This window comes from Conger conger, chromosome 12 (assembly GCF_963514075.1).
Source record: "Conger conger chromosome 12, fConCon1.1, whole genome shotgun sequence".
NCBI classification, from domain to species: Eukaryota; Metazoa; Chordata; class Actinopteri; order Anguilliformes; family Congridae; genus Conger; species Conger conger.
The window spans coordinates 3,252,607-3,265,784 of NC_083771.1; the positions used below are offsets into that span (position 1 = coordinate 3,252,607).

The window sequence follows — 13,178 nt, forward strand, 5'->3', positions numbered from 1 at the left end:
ATGTCTCTCTCTCTGCCCCCTTCATTTGGAAGGTTTTTGGAATTAAAATCCATTATGGATTTGGTTCGCTGGACCCTTGCCATGAAAAGAATACCAATTTTAGCCTGATTTGTGTCATCCTGTTACAAAATAAGGAACTGTTGTTGCTAAAATAGTTTATATAACCATACGTTTCATCTCTTTCAAATGGTAGCCTCTACATCCTGTTACCAGATTGATTGAAAATTTCACTGTGAAAAAAAGGAATGAATGCAAGCGAACCCACTGTGACCCTGTGACTTAAGGGGTTAAATTTGAACGTATAATAAAGATATAGTAATGTTATAATAAGGTATTATACAAATACTTTATATAATTATGTATTAGAATTACTTTGTCATTATTACGTCAATGTTAGGCCTATTTCTTGTATCTCACTATGTGAATATTATGTGACTTTGCACCAGCAAGCACAATGTTTTCAATCTCCTGGAAACGTGCACTGTGGATGTTCCATAACAAAACCTACGGTTAAAAGAAAGGACAATGTTTAACATTGAAATAAAAGATTTATCCTGGATATTTGCATTGTTATTATAATCAGATTTTCACCCGCTTTGAAAACCGGTTGGTGCAGACAGTGGTGTGGGGGGGGGCGGTTGGTACAGACAGTGGTGTGGGGGGGCGGTTGGTACAGACGGTGGTGTGGGGGGGCGGTTGGTACAGACAGTGGTGTGGGGGGGGGGGCGGTTGGTACAGACAGTGATGTGGGGGGGTGGTTGGTACAGACAGTGATGTGGGGGGGGTGGTTGTTACAGACAGTGATGTGGGGGGGTGGTTGTTACAGACAGTGATGTGCTGTGGGGGGGCGGTTGGTTCAGACAGTGGTGGGGGGGGCGGTTGTTGCAGACAGTGGTGTGGGGGGGCGGTTGGTACAGACAGTGGTGTGGGGGGGGGAGAAGATGGAGGATAATGGTCTGTTTGTTGACATACAGTGCTGGTGTTGAGTATATACTCCAGATGGTATCACTGATAGGAGGGTGGCAGACTGCTCCTTGCTTCAGGTGTGACCTCAGTGAGGGTCTTGAGCCGTAAAAACGTTGGCTTCAGGGGCAGACGAGCGGTTGTTCTGTTCTCCTTTCTAGAAAGGCGTGCGACAGAGCCTCAAACGCAGCACTTTCCGTCTGAAAAAGGGAGAAACGGACGACAGGAAAACTCTCGGGAGGCTAATGCGTGTCTCGAAGTGGCCAGACCACTCAAAGCATTAACCAATTAGCCTCATCACGGCCGTTTCTCTGGCTGGCTATCAGGTTTTATTTACTGGCTAAACAAATTAGGCCAAGTAATAAGCTAACTTGCGAGCAGACGCGCGTCTCTGCCCCGGCAACGGGACGGCTCGGTCTGATAGGGCGCTTTCACGGCCGACGACTTGCGGTGGAAGATCCAGGAGATGAGAGGTGCCGGGCGCGTGGAATCGATGGAGAGCTGTTATGAGTGCCTGCAGATGAACTGGAGCGTATTCAGCCAGGGTTCTGTCCAGGGTCGGGTTTGGCTAGGTGTCGGGTCCAGTGCCTGGTGGTTTGGTAGGTGAGGGAGGGGGGGACGGAGAGGGGGAGGTAGACTGCACAATGGAGCCTTTCCCCAATCCCGTAACGGGGGGGGCAGGGGCAGGGGCAGGGGCAGGGGCAGGAAGTGCATAGTCATTGTGTTTTTCTTCTGCCGTGTTTTTTTATTTTTCTCCTCTCCGTGGAGTGGCGTTGCAGTGCAGTCCAGAGCGGTTCTGATAACTGACGGGGAATCCTGAAAGCTTAACGGGAAAGCGCTTTTGTCCCGTTGTTTTCAAAGAAGCCTCTTTCCGAGAAATAAACCTGTTGAGAAATGTCAGCCTCCGAACGCGGGCCTGCAGACATAATTAGCCAGCTCTTTAAAAAAGAAAAAAAGAAAATAATGTATTAGTACCCTTTTGGAAATGTTAAGATTTCTGATGCTTTGATAATTTGTCCCGGCGTAAGGAGGGTCTGAAAGGCTTGAAAAGACTGAAGTTTGCAGGAGCTTTTATCTCAGACCCCGGGACTTTAATAATTCATGCCAACAGAGCGGATTCCCACGGGGGGTGGCTGGTTGGGGGGGGTTGGTCTCTCTCTCTCTCTCTCTCTCTCTCTCTCTCTCTCTCTCTCTCTCTCTCTCTCTCCTCTCTCTCTCTCTCTCTCTCTCTCTCTGTCTCTTCTCTCTCTCTCTGTCTCCTCTCTCTCTGTTTCTGTCTCTTTAGCTCTCTGTCTCTCGCTTTCTCTCTGTCTCTCACTCTCTCTCTGTCTGTGTCTCTCTCTCTGCCTCTAGCTATCTCTGTTTCTGTCTCTCTCGGTCTCTCGCTCTCTCTTTCTGTCTCTCTAGCTCTCTCTGTCCCTCTCTCTCTGTTCCTTCCCTCCCACTTAAAAAGCTCTGTACCTCTGACTGCCCCCCCTCCCCCCCCCGCTTTCCCACTGTTTATTCCTGGAAGTAGAATTGCAGGCTGTCAGTTACAGACCACTGGAGCCTGCCTGCACTGACGGGACGCTGGCGGTGGCTCAGGGGAGCGGTTGCCATGGCGATGGCCGCTGGTCAGTGTAGTGTTACCGCGGGGAGCGCCGCAGGGGCGCAAGGTTGCCAGGTCACCAAATCCCCCCCCTTCTGTTTACCGCGGCTGCCGACCATCACCACTGCCTCTGTGTGTCTTACCCAAACCAGCAGAAACCTGACCTCTGTGTGTCTTACCCAAACCAGCAGAAACCTGACCTCTGTGTGTCTTACCCAAACCAGCAGAAACCTGACCTCTGTGTGTCTTACCCAAACCAGCAGAAACCTGACCTCTGTGTGTCTTACCCAAACCAGCAGAAACCTAACCTCTGTGTGTCTTACCCAAACCAGCAGAAACCTGACCTCTGTGTGTCTTACCCAAACCAGCAGAAACCTGACCTCTGTGTCTTACCCAAACCAGCAGAAACCTGACCTCTGTGTGTCTTACCCAAACCAGCAGAAACCTGACCTCTGTGTCTTACCCAAACCAGCAGAAACCTAACCTCTGTGTGTCTTACCCAAACCAGGAGAAACCTGACCTCTATGTCTTACCCAAACCAGGAGAAACCTGACCTCTGTGTCTTACCCAAACCAGGAGAAACCTGACCTCTGTGTCTTACCAAAACCAGCAGAAACCTGACCTCTCTGTTTCTTACCCAAACCAGCAGAAACCTGACCTCTTTGTGTCTTACCCAAACCTGGAGAAACCTGACCTCTGTGTCTTACCAAAACCAGGAGAAACCTGACCTCTGTTTCTTACCCAAACCAGCAGAAACCTAACCTCTGTGTGTCTTACCCAAACCAGGAGAAACCTGACCTCTCTGTTTCTTACCAAAACCAGCAGAAACCTGACCTCTGTGTGTCTTACCCAAACCAGCAGAAACCTAACCTCTGTGTGTCTTACCCAAACCAGCAGAAACCTGACCTCTCTGTTTCTTACCCAAACCAGCAGAAACCTGACCTCTCTGTTTCTTGCCCAAACCAGCAGAAACCTGACCTCTGTGTCTTACCCAAACCAGTAGAAACCTGACCTATGTGTCTTACCCAAACCAGGAGAAACCTGACCTCTGTTTCTTACCCAAACCAGGAGAAACCTGACCTCTCTGTTTCTTACCCAAACCAGCAGAAACCTGACCTCTGTGTGTCTTACCCAAACCAGGAGAAACCTGACCTCTGTCATGTAATACGTAAAATCCTGAAAGGATTTGAGTTTGCATTCAATTCAAATATCCCACAAATTACAGATCATGCTACCTGTGTTGTGGCTTCCCTGGGGAGTGTAGATCTTACCCAAGCCAGCAGAAACCTGACCTCTCTGTTTCTTACCCAAACCAGCAGAAACCTAACCTCTGTGTGTCTTACCCAAGCCAGCAGAAACCTAACCTCTGTGTGTCTTACCCAAACCAGCAGAAACCTGACCTCTCTGTGTCTTACCAAAACCAGGAGAAACCTGACCTCTGTTTCTTACCCAAACCAGCAGAAACCTGACCTCTGTGTGTCTTACCCAAACTAGGAGAAACCTGACCTATGTGTCTTACCCAAACCAGGAGAAACCTGACCTCTCGGTTTCTTACCCAAACCAGCAGAAACCTAACCTCTCTGTTTCTTACCCAAACCAGCAGAAACCTGACCTCTGTGTGTCTTACCCAAACCAGCAGAAACCTGACCTCTGTGTCTTACCAAAACCAGCAGAAACCTGACCTCTCTGTTTCTTACCCAAACCAGCAGAAACCTGACCTCTGTGTGTCTTACCCAAACCAGGAGAAACCTGACCTCTCTGTTTCTTACCCAAACCTGCAGAAACCTGACCTCTGTGTGTCTTACCCAAACCTGGAGAAACCTGACCTCTGTGTCTTACCAAAACCAGCAGAAACCTGACCTCTCTGTTTCTTACCCAAACCAGCAGAAACCTGACCTCTCTGTTTCTTACCCAAACCAGCAGAAACCTGACCTCTGTGTCTTACCCAAACTAGGAGAAACCTGACCTATGTGTCTTACCCAAACCAGGAGAAACCTGACCTCTCGGTTTCTTACCCAAACCAGCAGAAACCTGACCTCTGTGTGTCTTACCCAAACCAGGAGAAACCTGACCTCTGTCTTACCCAAACCAGGAGAAACCTGACCTCTGTGTCTTACCCAAACCAGGAGAAACCTGACCTCTATGTCTTACCCAAACCAGGAGAAACCTGACCTCTGTGTCTTACCCAAACCAGGAGAAACCTGACCTCTGTGTCTTACCAAAACCAGCAGAAACCTGACCTCTCTGTTTCTTACCCAAACCAGCAGAAACCTGACCTCTTTGTGTCTTACCCAAACCTGGAGAAACCTGACCTCTGTGTCTTACCAAAACCAGGAGAAACCTGACCTCTGTTTCTTACCCAAACCAGCAGAAACCTAACCTCTGTGTGTCTTACCCAAACCAGGAGAAACCTGACCTCTCTGTTTCTTACCAAAACCAGCAGAAACCTGACCTCTGTGTGTCTTACCCAAACCAGCAGAAACCTAACCTCTGTGTGTCTTACCCAAACCAGCAGAAACCTGACCTCTCTGTTTCTTACCCAAACCAGCAGAAACCTGACCTCTCTGTTTCTTGCCCAAACCAGCAGAAACCTGACCTCTGTGTCTTACCCAAACCAGTAGAAACCTGACCTATGTGTCTTACCCAAACCAGGAGAAACCTGACCTCTGTTTCTTACCCAAACCAGGAGAAACCTGACCTCTCTGTTTCTTACCCAAACCAGCAGAAACCTGACCTCTGTGTGTCTTACCCAAACCAGGAGAAACCTGACCTCTGTCATGTAATACGTAAAATCCTGAAAGGATTTGAGTTTGCATTCAATTCAAATATCCCACAAATTACAGATCATGCTACCTGTGTTGTGGCTTCCCTGGGGAGTGTAGATCCAGTGCTGTATAAAGATGGTGTCTAGAGCTGGTGTGTAGAACTGGTGAATGGTAAATGGACTGCATTTATATTGCACTTTTATCCAAAGAGCTTTACGATTAATGCCTCTCATTCACCCATTCACACATCAGCAAAAGGCTGCCAGCTCGTTGGGAGCAGTTGGAGGTTAGGTAGTTTGTAGAGCTGTGTGTGTAGAGCTGGAGGTGTGTAGAGCTGGTTGTCATTGTACACTCGGCCAGTGAGTGTTTCTCTGGGATGCAGGACAGTCTTAACCCTGTCAGTAACGGAATAAGCCTGTAGGGGGAGTCTGGGAGTGTGTTCCTCTGGGAAACCAGGAACAGATAGAAAAGGAAGATGACAAGCATCCATCAGCAACCTGTCGTTTCCTATATTAATTTCACACTTGTTACTTTTGATCATGAACTATGCGCTCTGTATTGCTTTGTTGTTATTGTTTTTTTATAGGTCTTTTTGGTTTATCCTTAATGTGCTTTGCTTTTAATCATTTTCACATTTCCCAGGTGTGTCCCAGGTCCTGATTTAAGTGTCGAACTGACTGTGATTCATTGACCCATATCCACTGTACCTTCATTAACTTATTCCTAGCTCATCTAATTATTCCACTCTTGTGCTTTAATCTTAGTATTGTACTATTGTGCTTCAGAAATGTTTGTGTTCTGCATTGTGCTGATTATCATTGTACTGAATAATTCACTTTTAATGAATATGTCTCATTTAATGACTTACAAAATAAGTACCAGTACTGATTGATTAACTGGTACAATGGAAGAACCCTTATTGACTAGAGATGCTACATCAGTCAGTTACTTGGAAGATTCAGGCTGTTTTTTTTCCTCTGCTTTGGCTTCTGGAGTTCTCTTGCAATGCGTGTTACATCTCAGCACATTGATAAGGTCGTTTATACCCCATTGGTGTACCTGGAGGAGCTATAAGTCTGAAAATACATGAGTAAATAACTGACCTTTTCCTGCCTGTGAAACTGAGCATGTTTACTGGAAAGTGGAGAATTCTTTTGAGGGTTTTGATGTGGATTGTGTTCATAGAACAGTGGAGGTGAAAACAGTAACTGGCACTTATCTCCCGGAGAGTTGTCCGTCTGATTGAGTGCCGTTTACTTAAAGAGCCAAGGGCTCCTCTGTGAAAGAGGATCAATACTTTACTATAGTAATAATATAACGGAAATACTTAATTTCAGCTTGAACTTAAGTTCTCCAGAAAGTTAAGACTATGAAAGCGACACCAGGTACACTCGTTACCAGTATGAAGCCGAGTGGGAGAGCAAGGCCGGGTGGAATATAGTGTGTGAGAGTGTGTGTGAGAGTGTGTGTGAGAGTGTGTGTGAGAGTGTGTGAGAGAGTGTGTGAGAGAGTGTGAGAGAGTGTGAGAGAGTGTGAGAGAGTGTGAGAGAGTGTGAGAGAGTGTGAGAGAGTGTGAGAGAGTGTGTGAGAGTGTGTGAGAGAGTGTGTGTGAGAGTGTGAGAGAGTGTGAGAGAGTGTGTGTGAGAGTGTATGAGAGTGTGTGAGAGTGTGTGTGAGTGTGTGTGAGTGTGTGTGAGTGTGTGTGAGTGTGTGAGTGTGTGTGAGTGTGTGTGAGTGTGTGAGTGTGTGAGAGTGTGTGTGTGAGAGTGTGTGTGTGAGAGTGTGTGTGCGAGAGTGTGTGTGCGAGAGTGTGTGTGCGAGAGTGTGTGTGCGAGAGTGTGTGCGAGAGTGTGTGCGAGAGTGTGTGAGAGAGAGTGTGAGAGAGAGTGTGAGAGAGAGTGTGAGAGAGAGTGTGAGAGAGAGTGTGAGAGTGTGAGTCTTTGGAGGTTTTTGGTCGGGTCCTGTGGTCCTATATTAGAGAGCTACTGCAGCTGTACATGGACGATGCACTCAGAGTGTGTGTGTGTGTGTGTGTGTGTGTGTGTGTGTGTGTGTGTGAGAGTAAGTGAAACGAGGTGTGTCCTGTCTGCTTGGGGTCCCTGCCTGTTGGCTCTCCTCCATGGGGGACAGCAGGTGCTCTTTGTGTGGGGGTTAGGGGTGGGGTGGGGCCGTCACCCTTTAACCCGATTAGAGAGCCCTTCTCACTGGCCACGTTCGGGTGGGGAGCGTTAACCAGCCAGAGGGGAGGCCTTTCATTGGTTAACTCTGATAGTTGTGCTGCAGCGTTTGTTACAGGTAATGTGCTGTAAAATTAAACCTAGCCCTATGTGGGGAAAGAGTTGACCCTAAAATGGAGGGCAAAGAAAAAAAGGCAGTTTGGGTGTGTGTTGGGCTGGGGGGAGTGAACTCAGATGCCCTGTCTCGGGTGGTGTTGTGGATGTGCATTCACATTGGTTGCGCGGCAGGTTTCCAAAGTATTTGCACTCGTACCCGGTTTTTCCATACGCCATTTGTCCGTACGGTAGCTGTTGATGAATAGATGTCAGTTTGTGGCTGGGGGAGGGGGGGTGGACGCACACGCGTGGCTCTCCTGCGGGTCCCGTCCGCGGTTTCCGATCACAGGCCCTCACGGTGCGGAGGCCTCCGCCCGGCGCTTCGTGAACACTCCGTCATTAGCGTGCGCGTGAGAGGCCCGGCCTCCTCAGCCTGTCTGAATGGATCCACCCCCCCTTTTATTCCAGCCGCACAGCTCCCGTGGCTCTCCCGCCTCGTCGGAGGAGAATGAGGGGGTGCGGTGGGGGGGGGGGGGGTTGGGGGGGCTTTTGTAGACACCCGCTCCTTGTGCCTCAGCTCTCATCTCCACTGTTTTCTTCTGTTTACGCGCCGACGCCAATTACCCCTGTTCACCCTGCGTCTATACACGGAGCCGCGTACAGTATACAGTGCAGTCCGTACTGGACTATTAAGTATTTGGACGGCGGTACAATTTCTGTTCTTTTGGCTCTCTACTCCAGCACATTGGGTTTGAAATGAAACGGTGGGTAATTGTTTGAGGTTGAAGTGCAGACCGTCGCCTTTAATTTTAATTGCCGTCCGTAGCAGGTGATCCGTGTTGGAATAACATCCCCTTTTACGATAAGTCCCTTCATGTACGGACCAACAGGAACTGGACTGTTGGACTCTCAGCTTTTTCTTATTAGTCAGGTGTATTCAGGTGCAGGTTTAAGAAAGCTTTCAGTATCTTGTCTCGGTTCTCGGCTTTTGGTTGTTTTTAAGTAGATTGTGCTTGTTGGATGTACACTGTGTTCCAAATTATTATGCAAATGATATTTTTCTCTGATTTTCCTAAATAGTCGATGCAAATGACAGTCAGCATAATTTTCAAGTCATCAACTGTGAGGGTATAATTCAAATGTTATTGAACAAGCCTCCCAATGATTTAAAAAAAAAAAAAAAAAAACTTAAAATGCACTGTTCCAAATTATTACGCACAACAAAACAGTTTCAAAACATTGTATAGGTTGTAAAGAACTGAAAATGGTCACGTGTTGAATTTGCTGCATTAGGAGGTCATATTTACTGAAATCAAAAGCTATTTCAATCAAAAACATCTTAACAGGTCAAGTTACATTTTAACATAGGACCCCTTATTTGACAGCAGCTTCACAATTCTTGCATCCATTGAGTGTTTTTGGAGAGTTTCTGCTTGAATTTATTTGCAGGATGTTAGAATAGCCTCCCAGAGCTGCTGTTTGGATGTGAACTGCCTCCCACCCTCATAGATCTTTTGCTTGAAGATGCTCCAAAGGTTCTCAATAGGGTTGAGGTCAGGAGGATGGGGGCCACACCATGAGTTTCTCTCCTTTTATGCCCATAGCAGCCAATGATGCAGAGGTATTCCTTGCAGCATGAGATGGTGCATTGTCATGCATGAAGATGATTTTGTTACGGAAAGCACGGTTCTTCTTTTTGTACCATGGAAGAAAGTGGTCAGAAACTCCACATACTTTTCAGAGGTCATTTTCACACCTTTAGGGACCCTAAAGGGGCCGACCAACTCTCTCCCCATGATTCCGCCACCTCCTTGCTGACGTCGCAGCCTTGTTGGGACATGGTGGCCGTCCACCAACCATCCACTACTCCATCCATCTGGACCATCCAGGGTTGCACGGCACTCATCAGTGAACAAGACTGTTTGAAAATTAGTCTTCATGTATTTCTGGGCCCACTGCAGCCGTTTCTGCTTGTGAGCATTGGTTAGGGGTGGCCGAATAGAAGGTTTATGCATAACTGCAAGCCTCTGGAGGATCCTACACCTTGATGTTTGCGGCACTCCAGAGGCACCAGCAGCTTCAAATACCTGTTTGCTGCTTTGCAATGGCATTTTAGCAGCTGCTCTCTTAATCCAATGTTTTTGTCTGGCAGAAACCTTCCTCATTGTGCCTTTATCTGCACGAACCCGTGTGTGCTCTGAATCAGCCACAAATCTCTTAACAGTACGATGATCACGCTTAAGTTTTCGTGAAATATCTAAGGTTTTCATACCTTGTCCAAGGCATTGAACTATTTCATGCTTTTCGGCAGCAGAGAGATCCTTTTTCTTTCCCATTTTGCTTGAAAATGGTGGTCTGCTTAATAATGTGGAATGTCCTTCTTAAGTAGTTTTTCCTTTAATTGGGCTCACCTGGCAAACTAATTATCACAGGTGTCTGAGATTGATATCAGCAATCCAAACAGCCCTGAGGTTGAAGTGCAGACCTGAATTAACTTTTTTTTTAGTTTAATTGAAAAACAAAAAATGTAATCTTTATGACACTTAAATACAATTTGCATAATAATTTGGAACATGGTGTAAATAGGTTAAAATGGAAGGTGATAGTCTGCATTTTAACCTCGTATGCATCGTTACCGCTTCAAATCCAATGTGCTAGAGCATGGTCATTGTACCACTGTCCAAATACTTACGCACTTGACAGTATATTCGCACATGGAAGCGTTTGTGCTCAGACTGGGCTTCCCTTCCGTTACGATACGCCCCAAAACCAGAGACCCGGATCTCAGCGAACACGCCAAGGACACTGGAGAGTAGTATACACCCCATTATGAATGAGTTTTGTTTGATTATTCCTTCATTTGGCATATAGATATGAATGAGATTAGCATTTTTAGCACTTGTTTTATTTGACTTTCTTGACTTTCTGTGTTTGAGATGTATCTTCGTCTGTTGATTTTATTATTATTATTAATATTTCTGTTTTTATTCTAACAAAAATTATAATTAAAAAGAAATCTCAATCTCAGTGAGGCTACCTGTTTAAAAAAATAAATGAATACATAATTATAATAACAATAAGCTTATGGTGATATAAGCAATTTGCCAAGTATTCACAATCAAGTAACAGTTTGACGCCGCGTTCGAAGTTGCATACGTTTGCGAATTCCGAAGCGCCTCCGTTCCTGTGAGGTGACAGTGTCTGCGTTTGTATCTCCAGAGGTTCTACTGTGGTCAGAAACCCTGGGTTTTTAGGAGGTGGGGGGAGGGGGGGGGTGTTAGAAAGGAAGCTGTCAATTAAAGACGCGTGGCAGCGGGGTTGATCCCTGATAGACTGCAGAACGCGTGAGGTGGAGCTGCTGAGAACACGGCATGACGAATCTCACATCGCCCGCCTGCGTCTTCCACCGCTCCTCCCGCCTCCCCCCTCCTCCTGCTTCTTTCGTCTTCTTTTCCTCTCTTTCTCCTTTCTTTTATTTGTGTGCCTGTGTGTGTTTTGGCGGGTGTGAGAAAGCAGACAGCCTGTATGTGTAATGCAATTGGGGAGCTGGCCTTGGATCGATAAACTCGGTGTGAGGGGAATTAATATGAGGCAGCTCTTCTGTCTATCATCGAGAGAGAGGGAGAGAGGGATAGAGGGGGAGAGGGAGGGAGAGAGAGAAAGGGGGAGAGAGAGTGAGTGAGAGGGAGGGAGAGAGCGGGGGGAGAGGGGGAGAGGGGGAGAGAGGGAGGGAGAGAGGGAGGCTGGGAGAGAGAGGGATAGAGGGAGAGAGAAGCGGAGCGGAAGGGAGAGAGAGCGAGAGAGAGGGAGGGGGAGAGAGAATGAGGAGAGCAGGGGAGAGAGGGAGATAGAGCGGGAGGGAGAGCAATAGAGAGGGAAATGACTGAAGATGTACGTGTCTGCAGTGCATTGTGGCGGGCCGTCCTCTAAAGGGTAACGGGTGAAACGGCGCCCACACTGCGACCTTCCCGTGGAAACGCCGCCCACACTGCGACCTTCCCGTGGAAGCAGCGCCCACACTGCGACCTTCCCGTGGAAGCAGCGCCCACACTGCGACCTTCCCGTGGAAACGGCGCCCACACTGCGACCTTCCCGTGGAAGCGGCGCCCACACTGCGACCTTCCCGTGGAAACGGCGCCCACACTGCGACCTTCCCGTGGAAACGGCGCCCACACTGCGACCTTCCCGTGGAAACGGCGCCCACACTGCGACCTTCCCGTGGAAGCGGCGCCCACACTGCGACCTTCCCGTGGAAACGGCGCCCACACTGCGACCTTCCCGTGGAAACGGCGCCCACACTGCGACCTTCCCGTGGAAACGGCGCCCACACTGCGACCTTCCCGTGGAAACGGCGCCCACACTGCGACCTTCCCGTGGAAACGGCGCCCACACTGCGACCTTCCCGTGGAAGCGGCGCCCACACTGCGACCTTCCCGTGGAAACGGCGCCCACACTGCGACCTTCCCGTGGAAACGGCGCCCACACTGCGACCTTCCCGTGGAAACGGCGCCCACACTGCGACCTTCCCGTGGAAACGGCGCCCACACTGCGACCTTCCCGTGGAAACGGCGCCCACACTGCGACCTTCCCGTGGAAACGGCGCCCACACTGCGACCTTCCCGTGGAAACGGCGCCCACACTGCGACCTTCCCGTGGAAACGGCGCCCACACTGCGACCTTCCCGTGGAAACGGCGCCCACACTGCGACCTTCCCGTGGAAACGGTGCCCACACTGCGACCTTCCCGTGGAAACGGCCGCCCACACTGCGACCTTCCCGTGGAAGCGGCGCCCACACTGCGACCTTCCCGTGGAAGCGGCGCCCACACTGCGACCTTCCCGTGGAAACGGCGCCCACACTGCGACCTTCCCGTGGAAACGGCGCCCACACTGCGACCTTCCCGTGGAAACGGCGCCCACACTGCGACCTTCCCGTGGAAACGGCGCCCACACTGCGACCTTCCCGTGGAAACGGCGCCCACACTGCGACCTTCCCGTGGAAACGGCGCCCACACTGCGACCTTCCCGTGGAAACGGCGCCCACACTGCGACCTTCCCGTGGAAACGGCGCCCACACTGCGACCTTCCCGTGGAAACGGCGCCCACACTGCGACCTTCCCGTGGAAGCGGCGCCCACACTGCGACCTTCCCGTGGAAGCGGCGCCCACACTGCGACCTTCCCGTGGAAACGACGCCCACACTGCGACCTTCCCGTGGAAACGGCGCCCACACTGCGACCTTCCCGTGGAAGCGGCGCCCACACTGCGACCTTCCCGTGGAAACGGCGCCCACACTGCGACCTTCCCGTGGAAACGGCGCCCACACTGCGACCTTCCCGTGGAAACGGCCCAGGCTGGCCTGGCGCCATGGCGATGGCTCGGGTTTCTCCTCTCTCTTCCACGTGATATATAGGCCTCTCCTGTGGAAACTGCGCTTATTGCCTTCAAACGGCCAAGACAAAGCACAAAGTTGGTTTGAGTGAACAGGCCAGCGTTTTCTCCAAATAAGTGCTGACTGAGGCCAGCAATTCTCCCATTCTCTCCTGCGCCCGCGTAGGGGAAGGGGAGAAAAAAATCATAATGGAAAATAAA

The 13,178-nt window shown here is 49.5% G+C and overlaps 1 protein-coding gene across 1 annotated transcript in view; it reads left to right on the forward strand.

The window, feature by feature from the left end:
• The window catches only part of LOC133141677 (WD repeat-containing protein 7), a 201,291-nt gene that overhangs the window by 54,759 nt on the left and 133,354 nt on the right, over positions 1 to 13,178 (forward strand). The gene's annotated exons all lie outside the window — the stretch shown is intronic.